Source organism: Astyanax mexicanus, chromosome 5, assembly GCF_023375975.1.
Source record: "Astyanax mexicanus isolate ESR-SI-001 chromosome 5, AstMex3_surface, whole genome shotgun sequence".
NCBI lineage: Eukaryota > Metazoa > Chordata > Actinopteri > Characiformes > Acestrorhamphidae > Astyanax > Astyanax mexicanus.
Genome location: NC_064412.1, coordinates 14,070,501 through 14,093,106, shown reverse-complemented (window position 1 = coordinate 14,093,106; position 22,606 = coordinate 14,070,501). Strand labels below are relative to the sequence as shown.

Genomic DNA, 22,606 nt, shown 5'->3' with positions numbered 1-22,606 from the left:
TGGTTAAGGTTAGAGTTAGGTGTAGGGTTGAATCATTCGACATAGGGTTAAGTTGCATTTAATAGACATTCAGTTGAATGTTAGTTAAGCATCAACAAGGCCATAAAATGGACCACCAAGTAAAGTGTTGCCAGTTGTTCTTGAATGTATGAATAGAAGGTACATAACTTGAGTCACAGAGAAAAATGTCCTGATCCGGTTTACAACACTATACTTTTGGCCCTAGAATAAAATATTTGGATAAAATAGTTTTGGATGAAATCAAACAAAATCTCCAAGCTTTGCCAAAGGCAGAAGGCTGAATACTGAACATATTTATTTGCCTCAGCAATGCCATTTTTATAATACATTTACTTTAGCAGTGCTATTCTAATCATATATTTACTTCAGCAGGGCTATTCTATTCATAAACTTACCACAACAGTGCTACTCAGTCATAACACATAAGCTGAAATTTACTCAGGGCCAGTCTTTTGACAGTTACCTTAGCTAACATTGTTATTGTAGCCCTATACCGACAGTTTGTGAAGAGGCAATAAATTAATATAGGGTGTGATAAGTGATGCTAAATTATTTATTCATTATTATCGTGTAATTTACGCTAGTTTAGAGTTTACAAATGAATGGATGTCTCTGCCGGCATTGCGTTAAGAAGTGTCGCTGGGGGAGTGGGGAGGTGAAGTGTGGGGCCCACCACAGCTGCTTAAACAATGTTAAATGAAACAGTGCCATATTAGTCATTGTTCTGTTTCACTTATTTAGCCGTAATCTGAAAGTGCTTTTTTTATTTTCTGGGTCACCTTTAAGAGCTTTAGTCCATAAATGTAAGTAAATGCACTTGGTGCACATGGTACTCTTTTGTGGTCTGTTTGCTTCTGAAGGAGCTCAGATGTGTGAGGTGTGTTTGTTTTGCCATTGAGTTCAAATATGAATGGTAATTTTCTAAAATTGTATACAATGTTTTAAATATTACTGTTTTTAATGTGTTGTGTTAAAGAGGTAAACTGTAAGATTTTTTTCTTTGAGATTAACGACTGCAGCAGTGCTTTCCACAGTTCCTTACATACATTTTATAAACAGGAGTGAAAAGACTACTAAAATTGTTTTTCAGCTTGAACTTTCAGTGCAAAGTGGTCTTTCAAAGACCTTTTCAAAACTTGGAAAACACCAAAAACATGTTCTAACTCTGTGTGGGTAGATATGCCTAAAATAGCTAGATTAAATGTTATTAGGATGTATAGGCATGTGTTGATTTAAAAAAAAAATCATGATAATTGTTTTTTTTTTTATGATTTATGAGATAATGTATGATGATGATGATGATGAGATCTAATGTTCTTAATGTTAAGTTTTTGCACACTCAATAGCTGGAGCATCAGGGCAGAACAGTGGTAGCTTTTGATAACAGATAACAGCTGCTATTACATGTCTATTACATTCGTAGTGTTTAAATAAAATGCAGTGATGATTTAAAAGTTACTATGAAATTAATATATTGTGTGCTGAATATCACCTTATACCATATTACTGAATATAGTGTCTTTGTCTTGCAAAAGCTTTGTTTCTTCATTTTTTCATTAACATTTTTTAAATATTTAACATAACTTGCATTGTGTAATTGTCGCAGAATTTCATGGAGAATTGACCAATAGAAATGTTTCAAAATGAATTATCATAATTTTACATTTGGCTTTTCATTAAAAGCTTTTTATCCTCATCTGTAAAGTTGCCATTTGAAGACAGTTTTGATGAACAGTGATGATACGCACATATCTACATATAGTCTTGGAGAAGAGTCAGCCCTTTATAATCAAATGGAATAGTGATGGATTTTTCTGTATGAATGTCTGAAATTGCAGGCAGGATTATTTTGGTTTTTGTACATTTTGTTTTTTGTTTAATATTTATTACACATTGTGCTACTACTTTTTCCTATTTTCTATCTTTTTTTCTTAAGATATTAATATTCTCGAATGTCATCTTTACCCTTGATGTCTCTTTTTATATATATTTTTTTGCCTTACCTGTTCCCATTTCTCTTTAGATCTATGGTTATCAATTATTGAACAGCCTACTGTTTACTGTTTGTTGCGTTCTGGCATTGGGAGTAATGTCTTTTTCACAAAACAGCTCCATTTTACAATGGCTCTTACAAGTAATTTAACTAAGGAAGCTAACTATATTTTATCTTTCAGATTTCCTGTAATAATTTAATTCTGTTCAATAAATCCTTCCAATCTGTGTTAAAAATTGTGATTTTGTTTTTTCCTGGGCGGATTTTAGAGGAATCATAACCTTTTCACACTGCATCTGTTTTTTACGGACGTAAAAAATGCACATCAAGTTTTAGAAAATTAAATTTTAACGTATATTAATGTTGACTTTCGGACTAGATCGGAGTGCAACACTGCATAAGATTTTTAATCAGAGATTTTCTGCAGTGTCAGAAGAGTTAACATCAGCCTGACCAATCAGAGCTAAGCTCCACTGAGCAGCAGAGCTCTATTATCATGGCTGTGGACCAAACAAATGATCCTGGCAGCAGCAGCAAACATTTTGACTATAAAACTGCAGAGTTTAAAGAAAACAAATTCCAGAGCAGATCTAAACATTTTTAGAATGACTTATGAAAGATGGCCCGTTATCTAGCTGTTTTATAACGTTTTTAAAGGTGCATCCTGGTCTGTTCATATTCCACAAAGAACCAGAAACTATAACAATAACTCTCTCGAGAGTAGATAAAAGGAGCAGAACAAAGATAGATTAACTAAATGAATGGAGATTTATTGAGTCAAAGTCAAAAGTGTATTGGAGTCAGTGTAAAGAATCACTATTAAAAATCCATTCCTTTTTTTACATCTAAAAATGTTGTAGTCCAAGTGAATCGGCCTTAAGGCACAGTCTCTGTAATCTGATGATTACTGATGATTGTTTGAAGCCCTTAGTACAGTTGGGAGAGCACAATTGGCCTTACTCCCTCAGGGGTCTGTAGTGCTTTCTCCCTCATCACTCTTAGTGTGATGTTGGTCAGCACAGGTGTCTGTTGGCTGATGTATCAGAGCCGGAGAGCTGAGCTTTCCTCTGAGCTTTCCTTCTAGTGTTGGAGGCGTTACTAGAGATCAGAGATGTATAATAATGAAGTACAACAACATCACTACTGTATGTATTCACTAAAATGCCTATCTGTATTTTCTGGAGTATTATTTCTTTCTCCTACCTTCACTTTTACTTTTTACTAAGTATTTTCGGTGAGTTTAATACTCCAAACTTTTACTCCGATACATTTTTATGTGCTTTATTGTTACATATTACAGTTATAAAAATGTTAGGAATCATTCCAAAACCACATCACTAAAGCCAGAGGGGTAGATGCTCTGTAATGTCACCGGGTTTGATAAAGCTGCCTTGTCACTAGAGACCCAAACTTGAGATCTTATAAGTATATTTATAAGATTATAAGTAGAACTCGCTGCTCCCGTTCTGCCTTTAACTCTGAGAACTTTCCACTTATTTTTGTATTATTTACTAACCACAGTACTATACTCTTACTTTCAGTACTTGAGTAGTACATTTTACAATAAACTACATGCAATAAGTAATACTTACAAAAATGTAAAATACTTTAGTATATCCAATTAAGTGTGATGCTTACAGAACACTTCAACTTCTACTTGAGTCACTTTTTTGATAGAGCACTTGTACTTTTACTTTCAAGTCCAGGTCTCTAGTACTTTATACATGTCTGCTAGAGATAAATAGAAGTCATATGAACAGGCATTGTGTAACTGGCCTTCTAATTAGAAAAAAACTGTATTTAATTATATTTTTTTCCACAAAGTCTGTATTGAAATATGGTACTTTTAGTTATTTTTTTTTCCAGTCAGTATATCACCAGTCCATCCATCATATTTGTCCAAACTGGAAAATACAAGTCTTGTGTAATAATACCATCCATATACTAGTGCATCTCAAAAAAATAGAATATGATTAAAAAGTTACATTATTTTAGTAATTTAGTTAAAAATGAGAAACTCATATTATATAGATGTATTACACACAGAGTGATCTATTTTAAGCGTTTATTTCTTTTATTGCTGATGATTATGGTCTACAGCCAATGAAAACGCAAAAATCAGTGTCTTAGAAAATTAGAATATTGTATAATATAATACATGACTAATTGGTACTTTTGGCAGTGTGGGCAGTGTGCCAAATTCTGCTGAAAAATGAAATCTGCATGTCCATAAAAGTTGTCAGCAGAGGGACGCATTAAGTGCTGTAAGGTTTTTCAGGAAAGCACTGCACTGAAGTTGGACTTGATATAACACTGTGGACCAACAGCAGCAGATGACATGTCTCTCCAAACCATCACTGATTGGTGGAAACTTCACACGAGACCTTGAGCAGCTTGAACTGTGTTTCTCTCCACTCTTCCTCCAGACTCTGGTCTCTTGATAAAATTTACTGATTGTCAGTAATGGTTTGGAGAGCCATGTTATTTGCTGGTGTTATATCAGGTCCCAAGTCAGTGCAGTGTTTTCCCAGAAAATCGTACAGAACTGAATGCTTTCCTACATCTTTTTTTTTTTTTTGGCCAAGCAGTGTATGAGTTATACATTTTAAACTGAATTACTGAAATAAAGTAACTTTTTATTGATATTCAATTTTTTGAGATGCACTAGCAGAGAAAATCTATCTACCCATGTGAATCTTTTCCCACGTGAGTATTTCTCTTTTCCGTCCTGCCTGCCACTCCTCCTCTCTCCCCTCCCTAAATCCTCATGTCTGCCTCACTGTTTGCATCAGACAGGGGCGGGAGGCAAGCGGTGTTGCAATGCCCGCGCCTGATTGGCTTGGAAGGGAGTCCACTTGCGGTTTTGACCAATTAAAAACGTGGAGTGGAGTGATTGACAGCATTTTTATCCAACGGCTGCGCTCTGAGGCGCCGCTTCCCTAAACAATACTCCAATGCACAATACAGAAGGCGTTTCTCCGGATCCTTTCTTTCCGCGACGTGGACCACGACACGGGCTGTGTTACTACACGCCGCGCGCTGCTCAGCTCATTTATTAAGGCGCGTTTTTAAACGTGGAGCGCGTGTTTTCTGTTTTAGCGCGGCTGGACTGCTGTTTTTGCGCTGTTTGAGCTTCAGAAGCGGTGGAAGACAGTGGAGACTGGTTTATATGAGGGGTAGATGCTGGATGCGGGGATGTGTGATGGAGCGTGAGCAGGTAAATACAGGATCTTCTACCTTTATTTAAGGTTTAGCTGATGTTTAATGTTCAGGGCGGGTTCGGGTCTGGTTTTATTGAGGGCTGGGCTCGTTTTCTCGGCTGATGTTGGAGCTGGATGCTGCTCGCCCATGCTTTCCTCTCCTCTCTTTCTTGTCTACCCCTCCCACACACTAAACACACTCAACCACACGCGCTCTCTACCTCACACACTTCTGTCTGACTTGAAGTCAAAGGGAATAAATCCGCACCATTTCTCCGGCTTGTTGTGATACAGACGCCTCGATGCTGATTGGCTGATAGCGTAGCCGGTGGGGATCTCTCCTCTGATTGGTCAGAACTCTAACAGAGGGCAGTGTTCCTGATAGTCTAGCTCATTCAGGTTTACAGGTACACCCAGGTGAGACTCAGGTGGGACCGTGCTACTCTACTGTATGCCTTGTCCTTCATACAGGGGTGTAAGTGATAAAAAAAACCTTTATTCTGCAGTAAATAACCTATTTTTTACATTCTGAAATCTCCTACGGGACACATACAGAACTGCTTGTTTTCTCTCTATTCTACTTAATAATTTCAGATCAGTAACATGAATTAAACCCACATTCTGCATAATTAAAAAAAATACAGAAAAACTAGACAAACATAATGAAACTAAATGTTTGGAGGACATGAACTGACATGAAACTTTGATTTGTATTCAGGACAATATTGATTTTAAAATGACATTTAGGAAAAAGACAATTTTATAGTTTTATTCATTATTTATTATATTTTTACATTTTTAAATTTTCTATCACAATTACACTTATACTTTTCAGTAATGTTCCTTATTAAACATGCAAGCTTTTTATGTAATGCTTGAATAGAAATCCTTTAAGTTTATTTAGTGGTATAATGTCAGGCAGGCAATTGAAAAAAAAAATCCTGGCCTGTTAAAAGTAAAAATCATCACCCGTAGAAAAAAATTACTTAAGTCATTCACTGAGCTCCTGACAGCGACCCATTTTTCACTAATTTTAGTAGAAGCAGTCTGCCTGCCTATGTGCTTGCTTTTATACACCTGTGGCCATGGAAGTTATTGGATCCTGAGTTCAATGGAGGGTGGAGCAAATACTGTAACTGTGCCTGTGTTACACGATATTTAGAGAACTTTATAGTGCAGGTTTCATATAGAGTGTACTTTGTGGAAGTCAGTTAGCATCTACCAAAAAAGTTAAAAAAGGAAAAAGATGCAGGATTAAGTGTGCAGTAAAGTTTAAGAAGGAACATAAATATACAAATATGGTAATTGATCAATATACACAGTAGGCCGCTATACAGATATAGATCAAATAATATGTATTTTACAATATTATGTTTATAGTTTTCTGAGAATATATGAAACAAGATCACACCCCCTTTCAGACCATGCCCACTACATCTGCTCCCAGTACACTTTTGTCAAGTTCCACTGAGCTCTGTCCAGTTTTCTTATTGTTGTTCTCTTGTTCTCTTTAAAAAGACTAATCATGCAGGGTAAGTGTATGATTTTATACATTGCAGTTTTACACCTGTGCATTTAATAGTTTACGGAAAAAAAAAGGAAGCTGGAGATGGGTAGAGGTATTGGTGGGATTGTATGATTTTGGTTGTATTTTTTTTTATGTGTATTTGGCTGTTTTTGCTTATGTGTTGTACTTCACTGACTTCTCTTTGAAAGAGTGAAAATGGATTCATATGTATTATTGGGATGATTTTGTTGTCATTGTGTGTAGCAGGTAGAATAGGTGCGGTGTGTAAGCAGCGGAGTTTCTGTGTGTGTGTGTGTTGCACTTCTGGGGCAACTGAGGCCTTTCTTTGTTTATGAGCAAACAATACACCCTTCTATTACAGTGACAGGAATGCTTAGCAGAAACATTTCCACACACTACCTTCCTGTCTCTACATTGTTTGACAAGCAGCTGCTGGCCTAATTTCTGACTTTGCCTATTGGAGTTATGTGAACAAATGAGGCATCCAGATTAATAATAGTATAAAAATTAGACTTTGTTTTTACACAAATAGGGAACAAAACAGTTTTTGATAAAAAAAAAGGGAGGTATAGGAGTCACTCTAGTTCCTAATGGATGGGTCTGCAACACTGAAGGACCTGGCATCTAAAGTGGGCCAGTAAAAGACTTTTTTTGTTGTTGTTTTGACCGACCTTCAACCGTGAAATTTGGAATGTGTTTAAATAAAGTTTATTATAGTTACAAATAGGACTGGTTATTGGCAAAAAATTTAGCAATGCTACATATCAAGATACAGGGGTTTTGATTCAATATATCACAAAATATTGCAATACTGTAAACAACACAGTATGTTGCATTTGTTTACAATTGTTATAGTATAAAAACTCTATACAGTCTGAATTAAAGATGAGTTTATTATCCAATCAGAACAGTGGAATCTAATGAGTACAACACTACTAATTAGTGGTCATGGTTTAATCACAAACAAAAATGATTCTCTTCTGACACCAATCTTTACAGCTAAGCTACAATAAATAAATATTAACACTGTATTTTAAAAAAATCAATACAGTATCGCAAAACAAAATATATATATATATTTTTTATATTTTGTTTATAAGGTCACTTGAAATTTATAAATGTATGTCTAAAATCTAAAAAAAAAAATACAGGCAAGAAAAGTTTGTGAACATTCAGTTGTCTTACTTTTGCTTCAATATTAGGAAGCTTTTCAACATGTAAGTGCATTTTAAAACATAATTCAAAGTTGATTACGACTGGAAACATGGATAAAGTGGTTAAGACAGAAAAGCAGGTTTGATGGTAATTCATAAACCAGTAATTTTATTAAGTAGTTTGTGTATCAGTGGTATTGTGCAGCACTAGTGAATATACGGTAATATATAGTTGCTTAGTACTGTTTGCTCCTTCTACTGAAACTACATTTTTGGAAGCTGTTCAACAAGTTGTCACCATCCAAAGAGCTTCATGTCGCCACATTTATTGACATTAGCAGATAAAATCAGCTACTGAGAAGCATCTCACTGATGTTTCTCTGGGCTGTTTGTCTGTGTTGTTTCGGATGCACTTACCTTTAATGCAACTCAAGCTGTTCAATTATTGAGTGGCCTCTCCATTTATAGAGCTTTGCGTTAGAGAGCTTCTGTGCTGACGATTGGAGAGTGTTTGCAGTTCTCTAAATAGAAAAAGGGACTCGAAAGGGGGCTTTGAAAATGACTTTACAACAAAATACACAGTTATACAGCATTTGAATTTGAAAAGAACCAAATCAGAACATTGCCAGGTGGAGTTAAATGCTCATTTAGGCTGTCAGCCAATTTGTAATAAGAATTTTACAGTGTTTTTAAAGTAACATGAACAAAAATCATTCAAATTTAACATTAAAGGTTCACATTGAAGATCTTTGAGGTCAATAAAAAAGAAAGGATCAATTAAAAAAAAAAGAGTTTATTCAAGTTTTTTTTTTTTTTTACAAAGACAAAGAATGTGTTGTTCTCCAGTTTCCACATTTTGTAGACTGTAAATGAACTAAGGCTGTAACGCGTTGCTAAATCCGAAAAACCTCAAAGCTGGAGGTGAAAATGTGATTCTAAAATCTGCTCTCTGAAGTCTGTTTTCTTCACACTGCATATTCAGTGAGGGAGCTGTGAGGATACATGGCAGCGGGTACTGTCCAAAATCCCTGTCCAAATGTCTCCTCCTGAAGTGTACACGCTCTAAGAGTCTAAGAATAGCAAAAGTGAGTCGTCTTCACTGCCTACACTCCTGCTTCAGACGGATGATTCAATAAGATGCAAAATGAAGAGCAGATTCTTCTCAGTTTCGGAGTGTTCAGTTCTATTTGTTGTGGATTCTCTGATTGGGTGTGGAGTTAGGTAATACTGCTGTTACTGTTTTTTCCAGTCTATCTTTCTATTACTTTAACTTACTTTAACTTCTATTACTTTTGAACTCCCCTATTGTAAGTCGCTTTGGACAAAAGCGTCTGACAAATGTAATGTAATGTAATGTAATATCATCCACAAACATGGCTTGGATAAACTTCAGATTTTTCACATTTCTATAGTTACAGAATGTGGTACCACGCTTACACATGTCTTTGAATTAAGGGTCTAAGAGTGATAAATACATTATTGTGTATATTGTACCACAGTTAGTTCTGACCCTGCAATGTGATTGGCTCAGAGGTGTTTTACCAGTGCCATTATCAGCCGGTAATGCACTGTAACTGAAGCTCTCCATGTATCACTCTGCATTACATGCAGGTAACCTAGCAACGATGCAGCGCTTACAAGCCAAACAGCACAGCAACAAACAGAGCAGCAATGGAACTATTTTAACTGGCAGAGTTTTTGAAACCAAACAGATCATATTTTCCCCTCCTCTTTAACTCAAAACCTTTGAATAAACAGCAATAATGGAACTGTGTTGTAATCGCAATAATACACTCGATGTTCATGCTATAATGTGATATGGGCACTGCTGTATTGCATGTTTTAGCTCTTCCTCTCGTGTACATGACCCCAAAATTGTTGCTGGCTGTGATCTTGTACATTGTTTTTATTTTTTTACAATTTGACTATATTTAAGCTAGTCATACAATGACCAATGCATCAATAACCTCAAATTCATACACTCAGAGTGGACTATGACGGGTGGAGAAATCTGCCAACCCCTCACTATATACATAGTCTAAATGATGGTTTCTGCTTCTGTAAATCAGGCTATGCTTTATTAAAAAAACTAGTATCAATACTGTATTAAGACCAAATGCTTTTCCTGAGCAGGGGTTCTATTTATGAATCCATGTAGCACCTTGCTAATTTTTCCATCTTTTTTCCATCAAGGGAAGGGAGGCTAACAATTATCAAGAGGTTCGTTTTTTCCAAAGTGATGCTGGCATTTTCAAGTGGTGTTTACATGCCTGGCAGAATAAATTAACAGGGGAAAATAGACTCAAAGCAGTTAAGCTGAAGATTAGCATTTAATTAGTATTTCTTTTGGTTTCACTGCGTTTCCAAGCAGATGGTGTGGGTGAGATTGTTTTTTATTTATTTATTTTTATGTCAAAAATAGATAGGGGCACTGTAGTTTGTGTTAGAAGAGGGGTGTGTAAGGGCGGCACAGTGCCAGAATTTCTTTTTAGTTTTTCTACTCAAGAACAGAATGAGTTTGCAGAGCTTTACCGATGTTAAGATGCTGGGCTGAAGGGCTGAAATGAAGATAGCAGGATGAGTCAGGAACCATCACAATGGATGGATTGGGGGGGGGGAAATACAGAAGAACGTTATCCATGAAAAGAAGAGAGTAAGATGGGTAGGGCTGCCCCCGATAGTCTATGAGTCAAAACAATTATCGGGGACCCAGCAGTCAGACCATTTTTAAATAAAATAAAAAAATATACATTTAAATAAACTGTAACATTTACATTTAACATTTACGACTTACAATAATAATAGCAATAGAAAAAAATCATTTTTAGGCACGGCCTAAAGGAGGCCAAAGGTGAACAGAAAATTATATTAGAAGTTATTAGTTTGTTAGAGTTATTTGAATTAAGAAATATAAATAAATAAACAGGTGTACTTGCTAAAACGATAATCCATGTGACAACTTGCACTGTTCTTAACTATTAACAGTTTATTTATTTATATGTTCATAAATCCATATGCCTGCCTCACATTTATATGTGTAAATAAATTGGGCTGCAATTCAGAACAATAATTATATGCCTTCTCTAATTTACAGATATTCAAATGCTCAAAAATATGTTACTGTGACTTTCCTAATGTGGTGAATGTCAGCACTGAAACATAGACAAGGAATGTTCAAGAAAATGTTTAAGTATTTTTTTTTATTGCTTGACAAAAATATATGTAAGGGAATTATATACAGCTCTGGAAAAATATAAGAGACCACTTAAAAATGATGAGTTTCTTTGATTTTACCAAATTGAAAAAATCAGGAAAATGATCAAGAGGATGATCACAAGCCATCAAACCAAGCTAAACTGCTTAAAGTTATCCAAAAGCAGTGTGTAAGACTGGTGTAGGAGAACATGCCAAGATGCATGAAAACTGTGATTGAAAATCAATGTTATTCCTAAAACTTTATTAATATGTTGTTTTTTCATTTGCATTATATAAGGTCTGGAAGCTCTGCATATTTTTGTTATTTTAGCCATTTCACATTTTCTGCAAATAAATGCTCTAAATAACTATATTTTTATTTTACATTTGGGAGAAATGTTGTCTGTAGTGTATAGAATAAAACAACAATGTTCATTTTACTCAAAAATATAGCTATAAATATCAAAATTAGAGAAGCTGATTCAGACATGGAAGTGGTCTTAATTTTTTACAGAGATGTATAAAGGGAAAAAACATGAGAAAATAGTCGAATATTCAAATTGAACAGCCAGATCTGATTCGACTGACAAAATGTGGGTTCATCTCTAAAAACAAGCCTACCTTCAATGAAAGAATGGAAGACAAAGTCGGGAAAGAAAGAGGAATGAAAAATCTCTTTTGGCTAAAGATCTATCCTGGCACCTTCACCTCTTCTGTTTACCAAGCTTCCGTTGCTGTGGTTCTTGGCCCTTAAGTTTGTGTACATCGTTAAACATCAGCGACATTGCAAAAAGCTGGCCTGGCACTCACCCATGGCTTCTCTTTTGGCTGAGGATAAAAGGCAGGACCTCAGTAAAAGCCTCCATGTGCAAGTGGGTTGATTTTTACTCATCCACAGATTGCCCAACTCGTTTGAAAGTGGATTTTAATGTGCTAAAACGTTTGAAGCGTGAAGCTTCAGTGGTGCTGTGCTGAAATATCAGTTGATCTGTGTCTCGCCACATTCTGTGCAGGTCTACTGGAGCTTAGGTCTGCTAGTTCCAGGAAAACATGTGACTTGATGTATATTTTTTTATATTGTTGGGAAATTCAGGTAATCCAGTCACACATCTCATTTAGAAAAAAGTTATTTAAAGAACCATACTTTCAGTGTGATCCATTTAGGTTTTAAACTAGACTTATGTGACCCTCAGATGGTTCAGATGCTCCAAACACATAGGAATAGAGCACAAATGTAGACTGTCATTTTTTTGTATTTTCTTGTATCAATATTTATCGTTATAGGAAATGTCATTGATCTGTCATCAACTTTCAGTGAATAATCCAGCTTGGAAAAACAGTTCACATTGCAGCTAACCTGTTACAAGCCTGCTGAGGCTGGCTGTTAGCATTGCAGCTAACGTGCTATTTTATGCTTCATAATCCAGGATCAGAATAAACTACAGTCATAATTCACATATCATAATAAAAAGCAATACTTGCTTTATGGAACCATACATCAATTTTAACAATTGCAACTGTGACAACCAACATACTTCTATGTGTCCTTTATGTTGGCGTAGATGTTTAGTAGTAGTACGTCCATTTTTAAGTATGTTGGAGTATGTTTTGGACCTCAGACTTCTGAAGGTTTCTGGCATCAGACATCTGAAGGCTTTTGAGATATGAAACCTTCTATGAGTAATTTTAATTCAGTGGTGCTGTGCTGAAATATCAGATGATCTATGTCTTTGCACAATCCATTCAGGTCTGCTGGAGATTTAGAGATCTGGCCCACAACCATATTTGGTCTGGCAGATGAAAACGATTGGGTTATCTCTATCTGCTAAAATGCTCATCCCTGGATGAAAGAGAACTGTTACCCGGAGCAGTCTAAATCCCTTTCCGTATTACAAATTGAAGGATATTTTAGGTCAGAAGGTCAACCCTCGGTATGAAAGCGTGTATCTGCTTGCAGTAATGGCTGAATGGAAGCCTGTATTCTGCTTGCCGCTGTAGACGGAGACTAGCTTTAAAAAGCGTTCTGCTCAGAGCACTAAAGGAGGCATGCATTATTTAGGATCCACAAGGCTTTTGACCTACTCAGGATGAAAGTTGCTGCACGTGACGGAACTTCTTGCACAGAATGCAGGATTCTATGAATATCTAATGTACTGCAGTCCCTCTTCTTCCCTCTTCTTCTCTCTGTGTTTTGTGGCATTTCTTCTAGGAATATAAGAGATGTTAAGAGATGTCTACATCGGTAGTTCTCAGCCCTGGTCCTGGATGTCCCCCGTTTGTGCTGGAGTATTTTTTCTCCACAGTCCTCTAACAATGTCACTTCAGCTTTAGTAAAGGCTTGTTCATTTGCTGATTTAAGAAATGTTGTTAAACCATACCTTCAGTGTTTCTCCAGGTCATTGGTTCACATTCTGGTCCATAGTGACCTTCAGACTGTCCAGATTATTTACTACACCACCAGTTTAAACACACAGTGATAGGCAGTGGTGGACTAAGATGAGCAGTAAACAGATCACCTACTGCATGACTTTGAGTCTGTTTGTTCTAAAGACAATGGATTTTTTTTTTTTTACTTTTGTGCCATTATTTGAAAACAGTTTATTCTACCTTTTGCAGCATATTCAATGGATTCCATTGTGAGCACATGTATAGGGCCCTCTATCACATTTAATTCTCTGGTGTGGCACTTTTTGAAGACCTCTGTACAACAATACATTGCATTTTCTCTACTGAAATTGGAAGTCTTTGAGACACTAGACACTAGTCTAGAGGGTGTTAAAAAAGGCATTTCATACAGGCACCATTTTCTATCGAAATGCCAGAATGGCTTCCATAGGTGGGCACTGATTAAGACACATTATGTCTTGTGTCTTGATCTTAAAAGCATGTCATTATAATTTGTTTCGGTTTTTGCTAATCTAGATGGCACTAGCTGTGTTTTTTTCAAACATGGGGGCACTGGGGGGGGTTTGTCAGTGGTGATGGAGCAACTATAGAGCAAAGATATTCTTTGTCTTGACATCTCTGAGGACTAACTTGCTAAGCTAAGTAAATAAAACTGTAATTCTTAAAATAAAATTCTTTCAAAGTCAGGCGAGTGCTGGATGTTAATCTACACAGATTGCTTTCCTGAAAACTGTTTATTTGGGTAAAGCACTTCGGTTTATTTACAGTAAGATTAGATTTCCAGATTTCCACAAAGGCTGGGTGCAGCAGCATTAGCGGCTAATCACTATATATATTAAAAGGCGCACTATTGATCTTTGGGAAAATTAAAGAATTTTAAGTGCACCTTTATAGTGTGAAAAATACAGATTTAAACAGCTTGTGCTTCTTTAGGGGCATCATGTTTGCATGGTTGAACTCTGCGGCCTGACCGCACCTTTTTTTAAGCTGGGATGTGTGAAAAATGAATTTAGATGTACTGTAAGTAAAAAGACATGTTCATACTCCTCTTGAGAACCACACATTATGGAACCAAAGCAGTGTGGCCTCTTCCCAACAAACCCTTGCTAAAACATTTCTTATGACATATGTGAAAGGGAGAGGTGGTGTTATGGGTGGTGGCTCTCAAAGTGCTTTCAGTATAATATATTAGCTGTCCAAACTGTCAGCATTAATTTTTGTTTTGTACTGGAATGGAACTTACTTTGTAGGTGGTCTTGAATAGTCATCTAGGACCCAAGCATCTGAAACTTCATATATTGAGATATAAAACCTTATGCCACTGATTTAAATCAAGGTGTTGATGTTAATGCAATGCACATAGATTTTTTTCATGTGTTTATTCATTATTGATGTCACTGCTGAGAGTTATCCAGAAGATATCACATGGAGCATCATATGAAGGCCAGTAGAAATCTAATTTGTGCCTCTCTCACTCTCCATCACTCCCTTCTAATGTTGTTCTCTCTTGGTCACTAATTGCATCATTGCATTCACACCCATTAGCTTAGTGATGACTCAGTCCTCCCCAAGACATTCTGAAAGTGTGCACATGCATACGAACACTCTTGGCTGCATATTAAACCAAACCTCCATGATTCAGTTAATTTCACACTTGGCTTTCTCATTCCGTCTTTCCTGCCATGATTTGACCCAGAGGCCGGCACCGCGAGGACCTCTATTTCTGCTGTATGATCTGCAGTCCAGTGGCTTGAAACCAATCCGCAGTTACATGTTCCACAAAGGAGATTACAGAAAACCAAAGAGGATGACGAGAACTCAAGCTGAGCCGAGATGGTGGATGAAAGGAGATCATGGAATGAGCTGAGTCTGTATGGATCTGCCTACCCATGAAATTCTGGCACTGCCAGTGTCCGTTTTTTCCTGCTGTAAATCACTTTACCACTTTCATTTTTTCAGTGTGGGCTAGAATGCTCTGAGCTCTAAATATTTGTGGTTTGTAGCTAGTAAGTCCACTCGAGAAGCTCAGCATATTTTTGGTGACAGAAGGTCATTCACTACACTCTTAAAAAGGAAAGCTCTTAAATGCTTCTAGTCTTGGGGGAAAGGTGGAAATTGTATTGAATGAAACCAGTAGCAGTTATTTAAAACCTGAAAAGGTGGTTCAAGGTTGCTGTCAGCAGAAAGACCTCATTCAACGGTTTAAAAGTTAAATTTCTTAATTTTGCAAGTTTTGATGATTCTTCTAATCATAGTAGCATACATAATCTAAAGCTGGGATAACTGTAGTGGATGAAAACACAACTTATTTAGCTTGTTGCCCTTGCTGGGCATGTCCTCCTTGATTTCTTGACTGTCTATTGGTTTAGTTTCACTATATGGATATTGGCTGCAGAATTCGTTGATACATCATTGATAAAAAAACAGCCTAACTTTGAGTTGTAAAAAAGTTGTTTACTCACTGTTTTTTTTTTTTCCTGATTTTTCTTTCCTGAAATGTTTTCCCCCCATTTTCTCCCCAATTTACACAGCCAATTACCCAACCCACTCATTTGGACTGCCCCTATCACTAGTGATGCCCCAACACCAGGAGGATAAGACTAGCATATCTCTCCTCCGACACTTCAACCACCCCCTCTTTTCCAACTGCTGCTGTTGCAGCATCACGCTTAGAGGAAAACGCAGCGACTCGGTTCCGATACACCAGCTCACAGACGTCTTGTGCTGATGGACATTACCCTTTGGAGTGATGATGGGAGAGCAAGGCCAATTGTGCTCTCTTAGGGCTCTGGTAGCTGATGGCAAGCTACAGGAGCAGGATTTGAATCATAGTGGCAACACTTAGCCCGCTGGACCATGTTATTTCGAAGTGTTTTCAAGTGTGTGAGAGTTCCATGGATAGGTAGATGGGCCATGCTGTTCTACAGGTGTTGCTGCTCCTTGCTTAAGACCATCAATTTAATAATGACAGTCTAAACTACATAAGCTCACTACATAAACTACATAAGTGTTTAGTAGATAGCAGATATGTTTGCTTAAGACATAGACAGACACAGAGAGAGAGTGTGGTGGAAGATCCAGTATTAGGATCTAGGTTCATTCCAGGGAGAGCAGCTGCATTTTAGCAGCATGACTGCTGTTCCCATTCCAACAGCTCCCCGTCTCATCACTCAGGCTACAATCAGCAAGGCCGTCAACAACCATAAGACAAGTGTGTACCTGGACAAGTCTGGTAAACCATTAGCCTGGTGAAAGGACAGTTTACCCCTGTCCAGACTATGTACAAGTCCCTAAATTTATCATGTCGGTCCAATGGAGGTGGCAGGTTGATGGCAGCATATAAAACATTAGTGATCAAGTTAAAGACACTGCTAGCTCTGCTGTCATGGATGTTTTGTTAGCATTGACTGTTTTTCAGTCAATGCTACACTCTTCATCGTTTGGGCCTTTATTCCCATCTATTTTCAAACCCCAATATTATAGTTTAAAAAAATTTAGCAGAGTTTATGTGTCAGGTGTCAGGTTTTTTTTTTTATATATATATATATTATGTGTCTTTGTGCTATCAGGAACTATCAATGGTTCTCACATTACTACAAGTATTGTGTTGCTAAGTTAGTGCTTAAAGCAGAGGGAAGTTTTTGGAGAGTATAAAATTGTGTGTCATAATTACCTCTGTATCATGTGTTTGTTCGTTTTTTGGCCAAAATTCAATAAAATAAAACCTAGCTGAATATAAGCTGAATACGTGGTGTTCAAGTTTTTATTCATTTTGGCACTTTTTTTTTTTTCACCATTGACTAAATTGCATTGTCTAGATGTATTTTTTTTGCTTTTACAAAGAAAGGCAGATACAAACCTACCATTTTAAATTTAGTTTTAATATCCCATCAGACTTACCAATGAAGCACTATACATTTACCTCAGCAGTGCTATTCTAATCATACTTACTGAAATTACCACAGTACGGATACTTGAGTCACGTGTGAGTGAATTTTACACAGAGAAGGGCAGTCAGTCTTTTGGTACACAGACAAATGCTAAGGCTAATTTAGCTTCGCTAACATTAGTATCTATTCCTTGTACAACTTGTATCTTTCACCAGGAAAACAGACTGTTTTCCATTCTTCTGTTAAGGAAAGCGCTAAAATAAAACTTTTTCTGACGAATATTTTCATTTGCCAATTATCGGTGCACTACTGCTTAGTTTAATGCAACACAAATGTGTGTAAATCATTAATATTTCCTATGTTTTAGATAGTTAAAACAGCTTGGGGTCAAACTGACCTGAGTTGAGTACAAAATATGTATACAGGAAATGGTTGTCCTCATTAGATTAGGAAAAGTCATTCAAGATGAAGCGCAAAAATGATGACAGTCATTTTTCCGAAGATGTTCGACATCAAAAGGGATCAGGTTGACCTCAGCAATAATGGAAGGGTTAAGCACAAGACCTTGGAATGGAACACAAGCCTGAGACTCCTTTCAGTCTGCAGTAGAATCAGGTTTCTGTTTGCACAGTTCAGCTAATCTCAAACACTTCTCAGGTTAGCACTGTTTTAGTTGTAGACAGCTTTTCAGCAGCTCCACATTCCAAGAGGGTTGAGGTCAGAAACTTAATGACCGCTGCTTAGCTAAGACTCAAATCAGTGAGTACAACATCTAGAACAATGATGCTGTTTGTCAGTCTGGTTGTTTTTCTGTTTCCACCCAAATAGGTAAAGCTCTTTTGCTTCGCCTAATAGGATTGAATCTTTTTTTCAATTACGGTTAGCCTGGATATTCCAAATGAGGGCAAAAAGAAGGACATGCTGTTTATTAGCTAGACTTATTACTGAGATGTTCTACTGCTTCAATAAAAAAGGCCTGGACTGAGACATGCTTCTGTCAATCCAGATCAGTGAAACATGCAGACGTTTGTTAAATATCTGCAGCTGTTTTTCATATATAAATTGTTCAGACAGGCTCTACTCATCAGTGAAAATTTTTTAGAACAGATTTACAGAAGTTTAACAATGAAGAACCTACAGACCTCCACTCACAGTTGGAGTAGAGATGCCTCAGACTTTAATGATGTCAGAACTGTTTTGAAAACTGTAAAAGATTTCCTTCCCATCGTGTGTAGCGTGCTTCCTACTTCCTCTGCTCTTTGTTGATTCCTGTTTAGAACGTCCTGTTTCTGAGGTCATACAGAGTGTCTCCGAAGCATTATCGCAGTTACATTTATAACAGTTGTTGTTGTAGTTATTCCCTCATAAGTGATTTTATATAATTTTATTTCAATTTCTTTTACCCATTTTCCTCCCAATTTACATGGCCAATTACCCAACCCACTCATTAGGACTTCCTCTATCACTAGTGTTGCCCCAACACCAGGAGAGAGAAGTCTAACACATGCCTCCTCCGATACATGTGAAGTCAGCCCCCCCTTCTTTTTGAACTGCTGCCGATGTAGCACTGCTAAGAAGCATCAGAGCACTCTTGGAGGAAAGCACAGTGACTTAATTCCGTTACATCAGCTCACAGACGCCTTGTGCTGATCAACATCACCCTTTGGAGTGATGATGGAAAAGAGCGCCATCTACCCACCCAGAGAGAGCAAAGCCAATTGTGCTCTCAGGGCTCCGGTAGCCGATGGCAAGGTACATGAACAGGATTCGAACCAGCGATCTCCTGGACCACTCTGAGCCCCATCATTTACAAATGATTAAAAGTTCCCTTCAAGAGTTTTTTAATCTGCAGTGTTTTCTCTGTTGCGAGTCTTTGCCAGGCTTTTACTGGCGCATTCTCAGTTGGGTTGAGATCAGGTGACTAAGCCCTCTAGAAATATTTCTGAAGAAGCTCTTTGTGGCTTTTACATCCTGTTTGGGTCATTATCCATTTGCCCTGGAAAAAAAATCAATGAACTAATTGAGGCAGTTTTGTTTGTGTAATCTTGTAATGTCATATGTAGTGAGTCTGGGATGGCAGTATTCCCTGCTTAGCCTTCTGGAGGTGTTTTGGGGCTTAATTCAGTGAAACTCTGATGAAGGAAGGTGCCTATCTCATGACCCAAGTCAAGTGTGTAGGCGTAGTGGAGGATTAGTGTATCTGTGCTGGGAGGGTTAGGTGTTTTTGGAGAGAATAGAGTATAGGGGAAGATAATTTGCATTATGTATAATCCCAGACGTTGGGTGCAGGATGCCTCATCTTCCTGTATTATATTACTTGTTATATTACTTGGAATGAGAGATATTTGTGTTTGTGTGTGTTAATATTTCGCTGGTCTTTTAGTTTGTAACATTGTAATACAGAAATTTACCTCAGATAACGTGTGATACATTTCTAACTGCATTCTAAAATCTGGGCTGCAGCTAAGTGGGTAGGGTTTGTCCTATATAGGACTGTTCTTTTTGTTTTGTTTTTTGTCTTTCGTAAAAAAAACAAGAGACTTTGTTTAATGCCATTCTTGCTGAATTTTTGTGGTGCTGTTTAAATTTTTTCCCATGTAAATTCTACATTTGTATATAAGCAAACATTTGAGGGTAGCCAAGGGCCATAAAGAATACATTTAATCTTAAACATAGCTTTAAACATCACCTGAATTTCTCAGCAGTGTAAAAAGGGCCTTTTACATTGCCTTTTTTATGTAGCAGCCGAGAGGTAAAGCTAACCTCTGTTACAGCCTTAGATTTGGGATGCAGCTACATGTATATTAATATTCAAAATCTTTCAAAAGTAAGCTCAGTTTGGATTTAGCAATGAAATACATCTGTCACAATTACATATTTATTCCCATTAATAATAATACAGTAAACAATTATATTGTATTGTATTTTTAGTATTAGTTAACATACCAGTTCATTCACATAAATAGACTCTTCTCTGTAAAGAAAACACAATGGCCAATATTGAGGTCAGAACAAATTCATCATGATTGTCTACTTATATTGTATAATAAATTAATAATGTAATTACTCTGATAGGCCTACTCTTAAAGTTACAAAACCAGACAATATTTTAAACGGTTTACCGTGTTGTGAAAGGGAATAGTTGCTGGTCTTTACTGAGTGCTAAGTGGTGTTGGTATTGGGGAAGGGCACTGATTTAATCAGTCAGTTATCTATCTATCTGGACTAATAGGAGATTTATGTGTGAGAGTGAGGACTCTTCCCGTAGGCACTCTGCACAGTATGTGCTGACTCTGCATAAAAGACTGGTTTTGAAAGCAGCTGCTTCACATGTGCAGCCAAACACACACATCTCCAGCCAATACTACAGCCATCACTGATAATGAAGGTTAAACCTCTGTAAAAGCAGCTGTAATACCAGCCTTTCTGAGCCAAATCCCAGTATGAGTTATTGTAGAGCGCACAAACTGGTCTGAAACCAGCAACCGGGATCAGTGGACAGTTCTGACTCCTTAATGTCAAGGGATATGGCTCACTTATTTAAAAAACATAGTTAACATTAGAGGTGTGCCAAAAAATCGATTCACATAAGAATCTTGATTCTCATTTACTACGATTCAGAATCGATTTAAAATGTCCCAAAATCGATTCTGAGGGGCGGGTTTTAGACTGATTTTGGGCTGGGTATTTTTGTTGGACCTGGCAACCCTGGGGATAGCGCTTGTCCTTTCAAACGGAGATCTTCCAGACACACACAGAGCGTAGGTGTTTGAGAATCACCGGTAAGATGGCAGAACAAGCACTATATTACATTAGATTAACGTGTAGTTTCAATGTTTTATGGCAGAATGCTTCATAACAAGCATAAAAAAGATCGCTAGTAGTTAGTTTCAGTAACTGTTAGCTAGCTAACTAGCTAACATTCCAGTTCCACCTTAAATAACGCTACAGGTGGCAGCGGGCTGCAGCATTTAAGGCGGAACGGAAAAATACAATAAGCTAATCAGAGCTAATTTCAGCTCCTCATCACAGAGGAATTAAGGAATGGACCATATGAATTAATTTCTCCACCTCCTGCCCCCTTTCTGAAGAAATACAACGACCTTAAATTAACTAGTTAATCAGCAGCTGCTCCTGAACTTTAGCGCTCCACTGCTATCATCACATCAGCCCAGCAGCGTCACCTACACACCACCGCTAGTAGCCTGGTAATAAAGCAGTGTTATTTATTATTTATTTATTGTTCATTAACGTCATTGTGATATCCCAGTGATTCCTCTGTCACTGAGGACCCACATTCCTGCACATTTTATTGTTTTTGTAACACATTACCTGCTCCAGGACCAGTGTATATTATGGAGGGTTTTTTTTCAATAAGATTCATAAGCCAGAAGCAGAAATTTTTATAATTCAAATTGTTTTGAATCAAAAATCGATTTTGAATCGAATCGTGGCCCCCAAAATCGGAATCGAATCGAATCGTGAGATAGTAAACGATTCCCACCCCTAGTTAACATTGTACAAAACATTAAATGTTGACTATACGTTAATATCTAAATAGATTATATTGTAATATGCTTTCCGTATGTTTTATTTGTATTTAATAGAATTTAGAGAGTTTTTTTTTTCTTTCTCTTCTTCTTCTCTTTCTCCCCCAGTTGAAGTGCGTCATGGAGTCCACATCCTGAAGGGCAAATTTTAATAAGAGCTTGACAAGCAGAACGCGTCCTAAGATAGATTCCACTGAGGAAATCCAGCTAACCACACATTTTGACTCACTCCTCAGGGCTTAAACTCATTCCCAGTCTTCTAAAATCCATCAACAGTAGGTTATTAAACCACTGATTCAGTCTTAGCTGGTCTGGGGCCTGGTCACTCTTCAACAATGAAGGTATCATTAATCATACAAAGTTAGTCATGAAGCTGTATGCTGTCTCCAGACAGGGGAGTAGTACCACGCCAGTGTACACTCGGCTGACTCAGACTGACACCAGACTTCCTGTTCTAGACTGGAGTTCTCCATTCAGGTACTGTATTTGTAATTAAGGATTTAAAAGAGAGTATCTTAAAAACAGGTGTACACTATACATTGACATGTATAAATTAGCAGTCCTTAATTTACTTCCTTTTTAAATTAAAAGTAGTAGTGTTCTTGAGTGGGTCAAGGGAAAAAATATTATTATAATAAAATGCAACAATGTGCAATCACCATTCATGCA

General features: G+C 37.1%; 1 protein-coding gene across 4 annotated transcripts in view; it reads left to right on the top strand.

Annotated features, from left to right (window-relative positions):
- Positions 1 to 22,606, top strand: part of dlgap4b (discs, large (Drosophila) homolog-associated protein 4b) — a 194,114-nt gene that overhangs the window by 142,489 nt on the left and 29,019 nt on the right. The gene's annotated exons all lie outside the window — the stretch shown is intronic.